The following is a 16109-nucleotide window of genomic DNA, read 5'->3' as shown; positions in this document are numbered from 1 at the left end:
TCATAGCACCTGTGCGATGAGGAGTGAAAACCTCTTAGCACAGACCAATTTTCTTGTAGCATTTGCGACATATACAGTGCTTAACAAATTTATTAGACCACCTGTCATATTTGTCTCAAAGACCATCCAGGATCATGAAGTGCTTTAATGCGGGCTCTTTCATTTTCGGTGAGCTCTCCACATTTTACCATTTTGAACAGGAATGAGGAATTTCAAACTGAATTCACCCAAATTTGAGCCAGCTCACTGGGCTTCTTTGAAAAGTCAGAAATTAATCAAGCATAACATTCAACCACCAAAACTAATTTTTCTTTTCAGGAATGCAAGTAAATAACAATAATTTGACATATTAATCAAGAAATAATAATGTGCTTTACTATTTTTTTCAGTTTTTTTGTAAATCAGTAAATATGAAAATTCATGGATAACAATAAAATTATATTTTAGCATTAAAAATATCATTTGGGTTAAAGACCTTCTACATATTGGTGTATTAACCATTGCAGAAACATAAAAAATGATTTTGGTAATTCCCAATGCTGTTAATTTAGGGCAGCTGTTGGCATAAACCTTACTTTGGTTAGGATGGTCTAATAAATTTGTTAAGCACTGTATATCGCACTGTACAGCCCTGTAAAGTTAGAAAACATTAAATATTTCATGAAAACTGAAGCATGACCATTGTACTGTGAAGAAAATTTGTGGCTGATTCAGAACACAGACGGGTTAGTGCAGATAAAGGCATAATGAGGAAGGTTTCTGACAGAATAATTGATTAAATCAAGAGCAGCTGCTAAATTGTCATTACAAAGCAGTAAACAGGTGTTTGATGCTGCTGGTGCCTCTGGAGTCCCGTGAACCTCAAGGTGTAGGATCCTCCAGAGGCTTACAGTTGTGTATAAACCTACTATTCAGCCACCCCTAACCAGTGCTCACAAGCAGAAACGGTTGCAGTGGGCCCAGAAATACATGAAGACTCATTTTCAAACTGTCTTGTTGACTGATGAGTGCTGTGCAGCCCTGGATGGTCCAGATGGAGGAGTAGTGGACGGTTAGTGAAAGACCACCATGTCCCAACAAGGCTGCAACATCAGCAAGGAGGTGGCAGAGTCATGTTTTGGGCCAGAATCATGGGAAGAGAGCTGGTAGGCCCCTTTAGGGTCCCTGAAGGTGTGAAAATGACGTTTGCTAAATATATATAGTTATAGACCAAAATCTTCCATGGTACAAAAACAAACCCCCGTGCCTTCCACAGCAAAATGATCTTCATGCATGACAATGCACCATCTCATGCTGCAAAGAATACCTCTGTGTCATTGGCTGCTATGGGCATAAAAGGAGACACTCATGGTGTGGCCCCATCCTCCCCTGACCTCAACCCTATTGAGAACCTTTGGAGCATCCTCAAGCTAAAGATCTATGAGGGTGGGAGGCAGTTCACATCAAAACAGCAGCTCTGGGAGGATATTCTGACATCTTGCAAAGAAATTCAAGCAGAAACTCTCCAAAAACTCACAAATTCAATGGATGCAAGAATTGTGAAGGTGATATCAAAGTAGGGTTCCTATGTTAACATGGAACTTGGCCTGTTAAGATGTTTTTGATTGAAATAGCTTTGATTTCAGTAAATATGACCTCCTAATGCTGCAAATTCAACAAATGGCCACCCTCAGTTCTTTACAACCTATAAAATATTTTGAAACTCTGTTGTAAATAAAAATCATGAACAGTGCATTTTGATTTTTTTTTTTTACAACAGAGTTATAAAATTTGAATTATTCTCTAACAGTTGATGACTTAACAATTATACTGACTGTCATTTGCATCAACTTGTTAGAAGAAAAATGTAATTTGCATAATAATTTGGAACGAGGTGTAAAGTTTAAATTGCAAGTCAAATTACATTTTGTGCAACCTAAACCCGACTCTGGTTATGATGATTATCATTAAACTGGTATATTTCCAAGACTTCATTTTTTTGGACCCACACAGGAGATTTTGGCCTCACTTTTGAACAGATAGTGGCATGATGTCCTTCTATATATAGAATTAAGGGTTGATCCCAAAGTGTCTGGGTATTTTAGTTGTGCAATAGAGGTTTAGACTATAAGCTCTGTTTAACTGCAACACTGGAAGAGAAGCAGCTTAGTAACAAACTGGATTAGTGACTTAACTTGTGCATCAGTCAACAGCCAACAAGGAACTAATTTCTCTGATAAATGTAGCACATCAAATCTCATCTTAATGACTACTGTCTTCTTCCTGCTCTGGCTTTAGTCACTTATGTACTTTAACATGTACACTGTCTTTATGTCAGTCTCGAAAGAGCTCAAGAATTCATAGCTTTTTGTGAGTTGAAAATATGCAGAGTATTTTTACATCCATTTCTTGTTGGTTGAGCTACAACATTCAGGACAATGAACCAGATTTTTTGTCAGTTATAAAAAAGAAAGCAAGAAAGAAAAAAGTCCGGAAAGTGGAATGAAAAATGGAAAATATTTGATTTGGATGTTGGTACTAAACTAAGCGGGGGTTTGTTTTTCAGTTTGTTTAACTGGGTTGTCATTCTTGAAAGCTCCACTGTGTGTTATTTTGGCAGCAGGCTAGCAGTGCTTGTGCAACTCTTCCTGGAGGAAAGAGCTTGATGGTTCACTTGTCTTTCTGACAAGTGTCAAGCCACACAGACACACAAAGGTGAAAGAAAAAGAGTGTTTTTTTTGTTTTTTTTTAAATTGCAAAACAAAGGATCTGGTTGATTTACTGAGTGCCATGTTTTGTCATCAGTGCTATCACCAGTTCTTATGTTATTTGATGTTTTTCTTCCCTCCCAGCACCCAGCCCTGCTTCTGTGAAAGGTGGTGGGTTTTTGGTGCTGCTTTGCCTCATTTAGTTGGTGCACTTTGATGACTTCAGTACTACTAATTATAGAGGCGCCACCAAGGAGGCAATCTCAAAGTGCATCACCCTTAAAGTCTTACATACTGATATCTAAATGTTACCCAGTGGAGTTGCACCATAAAGTGAATGCTCTTAATCATCTATTATGTGCTTTCTACTACCTCGGTGCCATCTGGCAGTATTACACCATACAAATCCCATAATAGTGTTCCAAAGAATGTACTGCATGTCAGGGCTATGCTGAGCATTTAGAGCTGTACTGTTATTCATGTAAACATGCCAAGTATTTATAAAGTTAGTGACCCTTGAAAGACATTCATCATACAGTTATTGTGCTATTGTCCTCAATAGTAAATTATTTCTGCTGTTCAAAGTCTAAGGGATGCAAGACATGGCAGCTCTTACCTAAGAATTGTTCAGATACCAATACTACAAAGTAAAATACCTGGGTAAATTCTACTCAATTTGAGTAGTTGTTCACTGGAAATAAAAACAGATCCCAGTCTATATAGAGTAAAAGAAAAACAAAACTTAAAATGATGATTATGTACTAAATGGTGAACAAAATAAAACAACTGCACTCCAATCATATTAATACTAAACAGTTTACTTATTACAGAGCTGATTTTTGCTTAATGCAGTGTTGTAGTTAATCATTTCAGGGCAATTTTACATCTTATACTCATAATTGAACTTTTTTTTTTTTTTTTACTGACGATAGAAATGGGTAGAGCTATATCTTACTTAAATACATTAATGTTCCTCTTTATATAGAGATACAATTTACTCTCAATAGATAATGCTGTTTCTGCTGCCATTCCACCTGTTCTTTATATATATCAGTGCCAAAAAATCGATTCAAAGGTTTGCGAGGAGCCAGGTTACCACACTGGAAGCTGCAGTATACTCTGGCTTCTGAAAGGTTCAACACAAGGTGATTAACAGATCTTGATTGCTAAGGATAGCCTGCAGCTGTGACACCTAGTGAGCTGCAGCCATGACTGCCCAGTACTCCAGCCCTCACTAACATGACCAGGGGCTAATGGTTTCGCCCAGATGGTAACCTAGGCCATGCTTACTTGCCACATACGCCACTTATTGTGCCCCAAAAGGTGTGGACTTTGTTAGTTTTACCATATCCCTGGTAATATGTAAAAACATCCAGAGCACTTTGGGGGTTGTGTCAATCCTCTTTCCTGACTGATGGTGCCCTCAGGCGGCTGATTCCTCATATCTATGCCTTACTTCACAGCACAACATGCTATTCCCAGAAAAAAATGTGAATCTTACAATCATGATTGATCCATTTTTTCTTTAGGATTATTTTTGATGTGCAATACTTTTTTTGAATAATGTTCATAATATGAGAACGATATGTGTGATAAACCAACATTAAAGAATTTGTTTCATGTACAATAAAGTGCAATAAAGCTGGGAGGTATAGAAATCCCAGGTTATAGTTCCTTTCAATTCATTGTTATAAGAAATTGTCTCTCACATATCAGATTATCTGCTCCATTCAGAGATGAACAACCATTTACATTCACACTCACACCCACGGACAATTTAACGGCACCAGTTAACCTAATGAGCCTGTCTTTGTACTGTGTGAAGAAACTGGAGTTCCTGGAGAGAACCCATGAATACGCAGGGAAAAACATGCAATCTCCACAGAGAAAGGCTCAGTCTGACCAGACTTGAACACGAAACCTTCTTCCTGTGAGTTGACAACAGTACCACTGCACCAATGTGCAGCTTCTGGTCATACGTCGTTGATATGAAGACGTTATGGTGACTTAAATGTTTCACTATCATTAGGGGATACATAGCTGTTGGATTGTTCGACTAAAGGGGACTAAAAAGCTGATAAAACACCTCTAATGGTCGACATGTCCAGTGTTGGCCTTCACGTCTTCACTGTTAAAAGTAAAAACCAATCCAAATGTCAATTACGACTTGCTTCCTTACACCTCTGTGTTTCCCTTTCATGTTAAAACAAACACAGAACAACATGTCTCGTCTAATAATTTGCTGTGATTCTCCTCTCTCTCCCTCTGTTTTCTTTGTCTCCTGGGCTTCATGCTTTGCATGCAGAGGATGAGACACCGGGGGAGGTTAAGAGAGGAGCTGGAATGGAGTTCTGCTCCATTTACCACCCTGAAATATTCCTCTTAGAACGACACACTCTGTTTTCTCTCCCTCCTTACTCTCTGCACTGTTTCTCTCTGCCTCGTCCCCTCCCTCTCACTCCTCATCTGGCTGTGACATGTGGTCATTTCACTTCATTCCATGATGACTTAGCAGTGCTTTAAAACACTGCTGCTGTCCTCCCATCCCATCCTGCTCAATTGCAGGGAGCGTTTGGCTTCATAGGCCTATACGGATCTGTCCCTTCTTGCCATAACTCTTTCACCAATCTGTAATCTCTTTCTTCTATGGGCAAAGCCTTCAGCGCCTTCCTCCATTACTATGTTACTCTTCAACCCGTGAGCCTCTGGCATCCTCATCCATGAACACTACACAAACACAACACCAAGTATTCAAGCATTGTCTTTAGACTGTATGAGAAGGAGTCTTGATAGAAAATTGTCTTCATTTTTCCTGCGCCTCAGCAGCCTCAAAGAGACAGAAAAAGTAGCACACAGTCACACTGACAAGAATGAATGACTTAGCACTTAGATCTATTTAGGGCATTAACACGATGAATAAAACAAAACACACATGATACACTCACAGAGCTGTGATGAAGCTTTGATAGGCCTCTTTTCCCTGCAGTCTGAGTTTTGCCTTTTTTCTGTGGGGTCTGCTATCTTTTTCTTGTTCTGAATAATGTGGATTTTGAATATTTTGCTTTAGCACACATCCACATGGGAATATCTAACATCTAAACCCACACTCTTTATGCCTTTTGCAGCACTTAATTCCTTATTATGGAGAGATTTTCTTGGCTTCCTTTCTTGCTCATCATCATGGATGGAGCTCTGCTGTCCTTGGCGTTGAGATTCTCGCTGGTTCACAGAAGGACATGGCTTTCTCTCAGTTGCAGTTGCTTCATTGGGGTTAGCATGAGGCCACACAGGAAGACTGATCTCTGAGCTCTGCTCAAGTGTTTTCACCTTTGGTGTCAGAATAACCTTGACTCTCCACTGATCACAGAAGTTTCTCACCGACATTTGGCTTTACTTACTGTTTTCACACAGAGAAAAGCAGACACACAGTGTACTCTCCCCTGCTTTTACGCCAGCACACACATTGGATTACCACAGCTGTGAACAACCTAACTTTGAAGCCAAAGAAACCTACATCCAAGCTAGCGTTTTTCAGTTTAGCAAATTTCAGATCTTATTTACATAATGTTTAGTACAACCATGATCCTAATTACATTTATTCATCTACGTTGGCTCCATTTGTGTGTCAATATGCTCAGATATTTATTACATAATGAATGAATTTAAATGAAAAGTCATCTCATGCATTAGCACAGCACACTAGTGATTACTACTGGCAGCAGGTGTTGAGAGTATAAAACACAATGTGGGCTGCCAGTATCATGTTGTCTTGCTGGAACAGAAATCTTCTCCCAAGGATAGGACAGGATAGGATTGTCCTCCAGGGTTTTCCCTCTACCTTTACGGACCTTCCAGGGACAGCTGCCGTGAAGCATCCCCACAGCATGATGCTGCCACCACCATTCTTCACAGTGTTTGTGATGTGCAGTGTTTGGTGTCAAACATAGCATCTTGTCATTAGACTGAAGAACTTTCTTCCACTTGACCATGGAGTCTCCCACATGCTTTCTCTCAAAATGTAATGAGTTTTCTCCAACAGTGGCTTTCTCTTTGCCACTCTCCCTTAATGCTTTGACTGGCGAAGAGTTATGTGCAGAGTCTCTCCCAGCTGCTAAAGCTTGTAACTCCTTCAGAGTAGTTATAGGTATCTTAGTGGTCTCTGTCACCAGTCTTCTTGTACGATCACTCAGTTTGTGAGGACGGCCTGATTAAGGCAGATTTACACATGTGCCATATTCCTTCAATTTCTTGATGATGGATTTAATTAAACTCCACAGTTCACTGACTTATACTTTTCAATAACCTTTTGCCTGAGTTGCTTTGAGTGTTCTTTTGTCTTTGTGGTGTGACGGTATCCAGGACTTTTGATTAACCAGTGATCTTCCAGGCACAGGTGTCTTTACACATTCCCTGCACTCAGGTGATCCACATTTCACTAACTGTGAGACTTCTATCACCAGTTGGATGGACCTCTGTTGAATTAGGTCAGTCACTTTAAAGGGGGTGGATATTTAACAGATGCCCTTTAGGTTAAGTTGCACCCCATGTACATGGGTGGCCTGGGTTTAAGTCTGACTTGTGACTCATTTCCTGCAGGTAATGCCCTTCTCTCAACATTTCAGACTCTATCCACTGTCCTCCTTTGAAATAATAAAAGCATAAAGCCCAAAAATAAATCAGCTATGCACACATCTACGGGCAATTTAGAGTCATCAATTTTTTGATGGAAAAGCAGTGCTTTTAAAGGGATAGCAACAGCTTGGTCTGGTGCTCAAGTGGGATATCTACTGGACATATGCCCTGAGAGCTGAGTGTTGTACCTTTAAGCTTTGGTATATTTTCTTTACTTTTTTCAGGACACTGTGTCTTTAATGTTTCATGAACACTACAGAAGAGGTTAATCACAGCTGTGCATGTTTTCCTGTGCTTTCCAAGCTGTGCAGTGCTTGCATGCACGTATAACCAACCTTGATTGTTGGCCTCTTTTCTCGGTAAAACCTCATTTGTAACAGCTCTGATCTTTTCTCAGAATCCGCTAACGAGGAAATAAGTGTGTCGGTATGACTTGTATATACATTTCACATTTGGAACAAAGATCTAGTAAGTATGTACGCAATTTACTCTTTCCATGGATTGCCTGTCCCTCACTGGGTGCAGTGAGGGGTGCTGTGAGTCATTTTTACTCGTGCTCGCCTGCTCTCATATTTCCTCCCCATTAGGCCGGCGTTGCTCTCCTCTGTGTTATGATAGAGGCTAATGACTCACTGGAAATCTGCCTGGTGTTTATCAAATGTCTCCGTACAGGGCTGGTGGTCCAGAGTCAGCCCACCCTTTTTACATTATTATGAAGAATTTGATAAGCAAACAAAAGCATGTGATGAGACTATCATATATATATAGAAAGATAAATTGAAGCCCTTCGCAGTATTATCTTGACTACATCGCTCTGCTCTTCGCACTGTGGAAAATGATACTCTCAGAGGGAGACTGTGTTGAATTACCTCAGTCTGTCATCACATCACAGCTCACTGATAAGAGTATATTAAGAAATAGATGTAGTGAGCTTACACAGACTATCTGGTCAGAGTTTATACCTGTGTTTCTATAAATATGGTCGACTTCTCTTATTACAGCGTTTCAGGAAGAAAGCTTGAATGGATGCCAGAGAAATTACACAGCAATTTGGCAGAGCATAGCGTTTTACAAACATAAAAATCAACCTGTGTTTTCAGCTCTGAGTGAAATGTGACACTGATGTGAAATTTAACACACTCTCTTGTATTTGTTATTTCAATTTGTTATGTGTAATTGGAGTTAAAATGAAACCTTGCAGGCTTGTTGAAGATGGAGGTTTTAATCACAACGTTGTTTGACTGTTAGATATATATTTATATCTCCAAATCATAACAGATGTAAATGTAAGGACACTTTATACACAAGTTACAACTATGCTAGTTGTACATTTTGAGACCCAACATTAAAGCAATAATATATAGGGATTGCTCAGGGAAGGTCCCAGAAAAGCCCACATGATGCTGTTAGGGCTCCTCTAAGACAGAGATATTGCAAGAAGCATAATAAAAATGCTGACCAACACGGTACAGCTATCTTTTATTTCCTTTTTTTTAAAGAATTATTTTGGGGCTTTTAGTGCCTTGACTATAGAGGAGAACAGTGGATAGAGTAAAAAAAACAAGGATGAAGGAGAGTAGGGAATGACGTGTGTGAAAGGAGCCACAGGTAAGACCTGAACAAGAGCCACCCACTTACACTGAATGTGACCTGACTGCTGGGCCATCTGTGCCCCAGCAAGGTACAAAAATCTTACCAGATTTTGCACAAATACAACTCTACTAGTGCTACAAGCCTCTTGCTTGTGAACTGTTTGAATTTGATTATGTGCTGCTATGATGTGTGTTGTCAGCGGCTAAATTCCTAAATTGCAGAGGGTAATTTATCTCCTTTTTGTTGAGATACAGTGCCTATAAAAAGTAATCACCCAACTTTGAAGAAAGAAAAAGAAAACCTCTGTAATGTCAAAGTGAAAACAGATTTCTACAGAGTAATGTAAATCAAATAAAAATATTTAAGGTAACATTAGTGAACAAAAATATTCTCCCCCTTTAAGTCAGTAGTTAGTAGATGCACTTTTGGTTGCAAACACAGCACTGAGTCTGTGTTCTGTGCAACTTTTTTGCTACTTTCAGCCTCATTAACCACTTTGAACCCTTTTTCAGTTCTTATTCCCACTTTTAACTCAGTTTAACAATCTTCTGCCACTTTTAATCCAGTATTGCTGTTTTTTTCCACTTTCTGAGCATTTTTGCTATTTATTGCAACTCTTTGCCAATTTTTTTGCAACTTTTTTTTTTTTACAATTTCCCCCCTTTTCCCAATTTGATCCAATTTTGCCCATTTCTGCCACTTTCAACTCTTTTTTATGACTTGTTCCCTTTTTAACCCATTTTCACCCTTCTGCCACTTTTAATCCAGTTTTGCTGCTTTTTGCTGCTTGCAACCCTTTTCTGCCTCTTTTTGCAGCTATTAGCCCATTTCTGCCACTTTGTTTTCACTTTTAACCTCTTCTTGCCTCTAATTGGCACTTTCTACCAACTTCCATCCACTTTTTTCCAGTTTTAAACCATTTTTGCTACTTTTTTGTTACTTTAAAACTCTTTTTGCCACTTTCTCGCAACTTTTAACCCAGAAAAACCCTGGAAAGGCTCCAGCATGTCCAAAACTCTGCTGCTAGAGCTCTCACCCGCACCAGACCCTGGCAGCACATCACTCAGACCGTCATCCACCTTCACTGGCTCCTTATCAGGTCCCGTATCAACTACAAAATCCTCCTCACATACAAATCTCTCCATGCCCTGGCTCCTCAATACCTCCCTGACCTCCTCCATATACACCATCTCGGAACCTTCTGTCTTCAGATGCTGGCCTGCTTCCATACTCAACACAAAACTCCGAACCTATGGAGACAGAGCCTTCAGCGCTGCAGCCCCCACCCTCTGGAACACTCTGCCTCCAGACATCCGTAGCGCTCCATCTTTGGACATTTTCAAAAATTGTCTCAAGCACCACCTGTTCACCACATGCGACGTTCTTCACTAAACCACCCCTTACACTCACCCTAACCCTCACAGTCTGTCCATGTCTTGGGTTCCTTGAAAGGCGCTATACAAATCCAAGATAATGTTTTGCCATTTTTTTCTTAACCTTTTTTTAACCCATTTTTGTCACTTGTCAGCCATTCTTAAATCATTTTTGCTAATATTTTATTATATATAGCATCATATTGTTGCCAAAAATCAACATCCATTTATAGTTTCATGGATAAAACCCTCAGAAAGTGGACCTTCACAGGGTTTTTTCTTACCAACAGACCATTGTTTAAAAGTGCTTTATCATGATTTTACTTAATATTTGCAAATCTAATCTTGACAAGCTCAGAGCAGACAAAGCTTCGTGCCCCCTCAAGATCTTTTGCACCCCCCCCCCCAGGGGGTCCTGGACCCCAGGTTGGGAACCACTGCTCTCGAGCCACATAAGTTATTATGTATCCTCTTTCTTTGCTTGTTGGTTGTACGGTTTTACTTTAGTTTCACTTAAAGATCTGTTTTTCTTGTAAATCCAATCGGTTAACTGCTTAAAGAAATTAAATTATTCCCTTATTTTGATTTTCTAATCTGAACTTTGGTAGAAATGCATCCTAGCGTGCCTTCAATTCAAACTAAATTGAATTTGGCTTGAATAAGAAAAACAACTCCTCATTCTCATGGTGATCTTCAGTGGTATGATGAACACATCTGTTTATCAGTCTGTTCTTAATTGAAGCGATCACAGCCATGTTTGCTCAGCTTGTTGTGAACTTTAGTCAGAGGATTTTTGCTGTAATCCATCTTAAAAACACAGTCTAAGATGTTTGATGGATGTTGGTGTCTTTTTTCCAACAGCATGTGCACATCATGCATGTCATAGTTGGACTGGTTGGACGGTTCATCTTTCACTTGATGATGAACAAAAAGCCCTGGGGACGCTGGTTAGTCATGCTGCATCAGTACGCTTGCTTAAAACATGCAAGCTGATCTTCTGCTGCTTGGGTATCTCCCTGTAGAGCTGCTGCCAAGAGCAGAAAGGGGTTTTTCCAGGAATACCAGGCCCTGCTGTTACCAAACTCCACTGCTCCCTCCCCTTCATTCTTCCAGCCCTTCCCTTCCTCCTCCTCCTCATCCACCTCTCCCATCACCCCTCCCCTGGCGCTGTGCCAGCCCTCCCTTGAATTCCACACATCTGATCATTTCTAAGAAACCCACCCATGACAGGACTGTCCAGCCAAGCACAGGAAACAAAGCCTTTTGGTGTCTGCAGTAGTATGAAGAAGGCCAGTTGTCCCTTTCAGAGAGAGAGGAGGGAGAGAGTGGGGTCAGGCTGTAGGTTAGAGTGGATGTGGACTTTCTAGGAATTCTTTTAGAAAGAGAACATTGTGCAATCCTTGACTGTTTTGTCTCTAGATGACATCTAAGAGTTCTTGTTCAGCTTGTCCAAGCACTAAATCTCTGTCTGTGTTTCACTTGCTACTTTCTGTCTCCCATTTCAGTGGAGAAAATGGACGTTGGTAGAATAACTTTTGTTAGATCAGTAAAGAACAAAGAGAGGAAAGAAAAGTGGAAGAGGAAGAATGAAGATGTTGAACAACAAGATGAGATCAAGAAGGTCCGTACACCAAAGGCATAGCGTGTCCCTGAAACACTGTGCGTCGCCTCCAGTGTTCGAGGTCGCTCACCTTTGGTCACAGCAAAATCGTGCGGCTATAGAGTGCAGTGCATGTGGTGCAAAAAAACTGGTGATGTGTCAAAACCGCCTCTGAATTATTAGAATATACATGCCATTTATTTGCATTGTTCTTGATGTGCAAAGGCCTGAAGAAATAGAAGTATACAGAGGACAAAGACAAAAGAAAACTGTGGAAGGAGGAAAAAAGAACAGGGAAAATAGGAAAAAAGAAGAGGAACAATAGAATGGATATGAAGAAAAACAGGAAGAAGAAGAAGAGGAAAGAGAAAAGGAAGAATAAGAAGAACAGAATGAAAAAGACGAAGACCTTAAAAAAGTATAAAGTGGACAAGCAGAAGAAGAATAAGGGGGTCAGTGAACCATCTTTTTCAGCTATTACAAGAAGTGAAACTTTATCCACTTATTTGCAGACTGACTGGTGTCATCAAAGAATAAGGAAACTTTTCTTTCTGTGCCTCTTCTTCTGAATATGTCATGGATGAAAACTGGGTATGAATATTCTAGAGTCTTTCACAGCTGAGCAAACTTTCTAAACAAAAAATCTTTTGATGCAATCAAACAGCTCCTCTCTCTCTCTCTCTCTCTCTCTCTCTCTCTCTCTCTTCCTGGCCAGAGGCCACACTAAAGTTTTCTTTTACAGGCTTGTCTCGTTCTTTAAAGGCCTGTTGTAACTACTTAACACCTTCAGGAGCATGAAACACCCTCTAAAGTGTCTTCTCTTTCTCTGTTTTCCTGGGAGTGACTCACTCGCACTCTCAATTTAGAAAGTGAGCGGAGCATCAGATGAAGACCTGAGAACAGAGGAGCAGCAGATGGCTCCAGCTTTGTTTTAAGATCTGTTTGACGGGCATGGCTGCAGGGCATCAGCAGATACTTTTAAGTGTGCTTTTTTAAATATTCGAGACGGCACAGAGACGGAGTTTTAGCTTCATCGTGACAAATGCATTGACAAATCAACTGTGAACAATGCTGAATGCGTTTTGAAAGTGTCTGGCACTTAGAGTTCTGTTTAGGCGGCAAGTTTGGAGAACAAATAAGGTGGAAATTTACAGATTTCACATTGATTTCACCTTTTATATCTACGTCTGAACAAAATCTGGGTTATTTTGGAGTAGAAAAGAGTTATAAAAGTCAGAACAAGTGGCCTTACTGGTTTCCTTTTTTTTCATCCTGTCCTTTAATACATTGCAAGAGATTTAGAATTACAACTTATATTAATTCTGTGATCACAGCACAGTAACTATTCAGAATTATGTACAAAATAATTGCTTTTGTCTCATTTTATAATGATACAAGCTTACAAGTAGTTCCTGCTGCCACTGTTATAACAGCATGCAACTGCATTCACCGAGGTGAACGAAAAGAAGAACAAAGTCTGCTGGTTGGAACATAAAGGACAGCTTTTGAGGACACGGAGATATCACTGTGTCTCCACCTGTATAACAGACACTAATGTTAACTACTGAGTTTTAATGAGATGCTAAAGGGACTTTAAATCATATTTGCTGACTGGTGAATTAAATGGATAGTTGGGTAAATGCTGTGACAGAAGGTGGAGGGAAGACACTTCATCACAAATAAAATCAATCAGAAAATGTCTTATTTCACTGCATCAGTGCCTTGTTTGCAACTCCCAGCTACCTCTATACCTCCCCACCACCCAACTGCCCCTCCTGCCTTGATCACCTACTGCAATACACTCTCCTTTCTTTTTCTAACTCTCCCTTTTCAATTGCCTGACCAATAGGTTTTACTTGGACGAGAGCTCATCGACCAATGGACAACCAAGTGACCAGAAGATTTTAGCCCAAACAAGTATATATTCTTGTTATCTTTCCATGAAAAGTCTGCCATGTTTCTGACCCTGTTTAGACTTTGCATTAACATGTTAACATCCATTTTGTGCATTTGGATACCAACTGGTAATCCTGCCAGTAGTGGACCCACCTTGATTCACATTGAAGTGGATTTGATACCTGACAGCTCAGAGGTGTCCCAGGTTGCTTCATCTAGATTTTGCTGGTTCAGTGTCGATGCAGGTGGTGCTAGCATGCACTGAAGACAGCCATGCCAACTGTTGTGATCTGGAGTAGTGTGCCAGTAAACCAAGGTATGGTTTCTTCCCAGCCTTGTTTAGAGAGATAGGAATTGCTGCTCTTCTTTGACATCTAGATCAGTGGTTCCCAACCTGGGGTCTGGGCATCCCTAGGGGCAGGGCCAAAGATTTCAGGGGGGCGCTGGACCCTGTCTACTTTGAGGTTGTCAAATTTAGTTGTACATAAATATTTTTTTTATTGAATCATGATAAGCAACATATTGTATTTAGGCCAAACTTAAAGTTTTCTTTTCTTTTTTTAAATGAGAATCTGTTACATTTTAAGCAATGTTCACATTTTTAGAGGGAAAAAAATTGATTAAAAAGTTGTTTATTTGCAAGAAAAAAATTCTCAAAAATTTGGAGTTTAAAATGTAGGATATTTACAAGAAAAACTCGCAATTTCTAAGTTTATAAAGTCTTAAATTTGGACAATAGAAACTCAAAAATGCCAATTTTTTCCTAAAAAACAAAAATCCTACTTTTAAAACAGTGTAAGGCCAATAATTTACAGTATATGTAACCAAACTGAAAATAGTGGTTGGATTTTTTTTTTTTAATTTAAAAATCTAAAAGGAAAAAACAAAGTTTTGGTTCACTTACATTTACAGCTTTTGTAGTCAAAATTTCTTCTTTTTAGTGTATGTGTATGAGGGCCTATCATTTTCAGATTCTGCCAATGAAAACAGTAAAAATGGATTCGAATTTTTCATGTGGGTCCGGGGGGGGGGGCTTAGCTTTTCTCAGGCCTGAGCAGTAACAAGAGCTGGTGTTCCGGCTCCCAAATAGCTCCTCTTTTGCCACTATTTTGGCACTGTCCATCTATTTAACAACAACAGGAAGAAAGTTTAAGAAAGAGTAAACCAGCTTTAAAATGGGTGCTGGCTCAGGCTTCTTCACCAATGATGCATCACTGCTCCTATGTCTGTGGTCCTCTTGAACTGAGTTGTCATTTTTAAGGAGCACATCACAGGGTTTAATAGCTTGATAGTGTATTACCACTTCTTTTAAAAGCACAGATGGCAGTGGTTAGGTTGTACCACATGTACATGGTTTCAAGCCTGGCCTGTGGCTTCTTTCCTGCACGTCATTCCCCACACTCTCATCCCTGTTTCTGGCTCGGTCCCCCTCTGTAAATGAAGGTTTAAAAAAAATGATTTTATTTCGAAAGCATTTATATTAAAAAAGGGGGGGGAAAGCTTCTAAAGAGGTGCTGCTAGCCTTTTAGCACATGCCTAGTTAACCCCATTTATCGGTATTGGCAGTGGCTTTACAACACAAAGCATGCATGCATACCCACCCAATTTGGGCTGTCAGGCAAGGTGAGTTCTGATATGTGGTCATGGTTGAAGACTTATTATTAATGCATATTATGAATGGATACAAAATGACGTCAATTTGGTATTAAAATGCCTGAAACAGAGAGTTAACTCCAAATGCAAACAGGACCTCTGTGACGTCTGTGCTGTTGATTCAGACTGGAGCTCTTCATCACCACCAGGAAAGCAAACACATACCACACGCATCCTGTCTTCAAGGTCTGCTTCCACAGAAAGCCAAGTCATGACGACATGTATTTACACACACGTTGTATATTTCTGCTCTCCAGTCACATTAGTGAAACTGCCTTTATAAACTAACCTTTGGCCCACTCATGGCTGGAGGCTGAGAGTTCACATCAGCTGGTCCTTCAGGTAGTTTCCACTGTTGTCTCTGGGGTAGGAGGTCAAGTTCTTTAGTTTCCAGAGTCAAGTCTCCAATCCCGGCTCTTAATTCTTAATGGTCGGCACGATGAATATTTATGGTTTAGCTGACCGATGTCTCTGAAATAATACCCTCCTGTGTTTCCATTCTGTGTTGGCTAATTTGAATAAGCTTGAGAAAAAGTTCATCAGGTTATAGTTTTCATAGCAGCTAATTTTGCATATTTGCAAGTCTTTTGGTTAATTTTATTATATGGTTCTGGTCCTTAGTAAAACAATCTTAAAAAGGCCAGTCTACTTCTACTTTTACTCTCATTTGTTAGT

General features: G+C 39.8%; 1 protein-coding gene across 2 annotated transcripts in view; it reads left to right on the top strand.

Annotated features, from left to right (window-relative positions):
* Positions 1-16109, top strand: part of rbms3 (RNA binding motif, single stranded interacting protein) — a 468933-nt gene that overhangs the window by 115093 nt on the left and 337731 nt on the right. The gene's annotated exons all lie outside the window — the stretch shown is intronic.

The sequence above is a fragment of the Cheilinus undulatus genome, linkage group 16, assembly GCF_018320785.1.
Source record: "Cheilinus undulatus linkage group 16, ASM1832078v1, whole genome shotgun sequence".
Lineage (NCBI taxonomy): Eukaryota > Metazoa > Chordata > Actinopteri > Labriformes > Labridae > Cheilinus > Cheilinus undulatus.
This window is presented reverse-complemented; position numbering and strand designations above follow the sequence as displayed.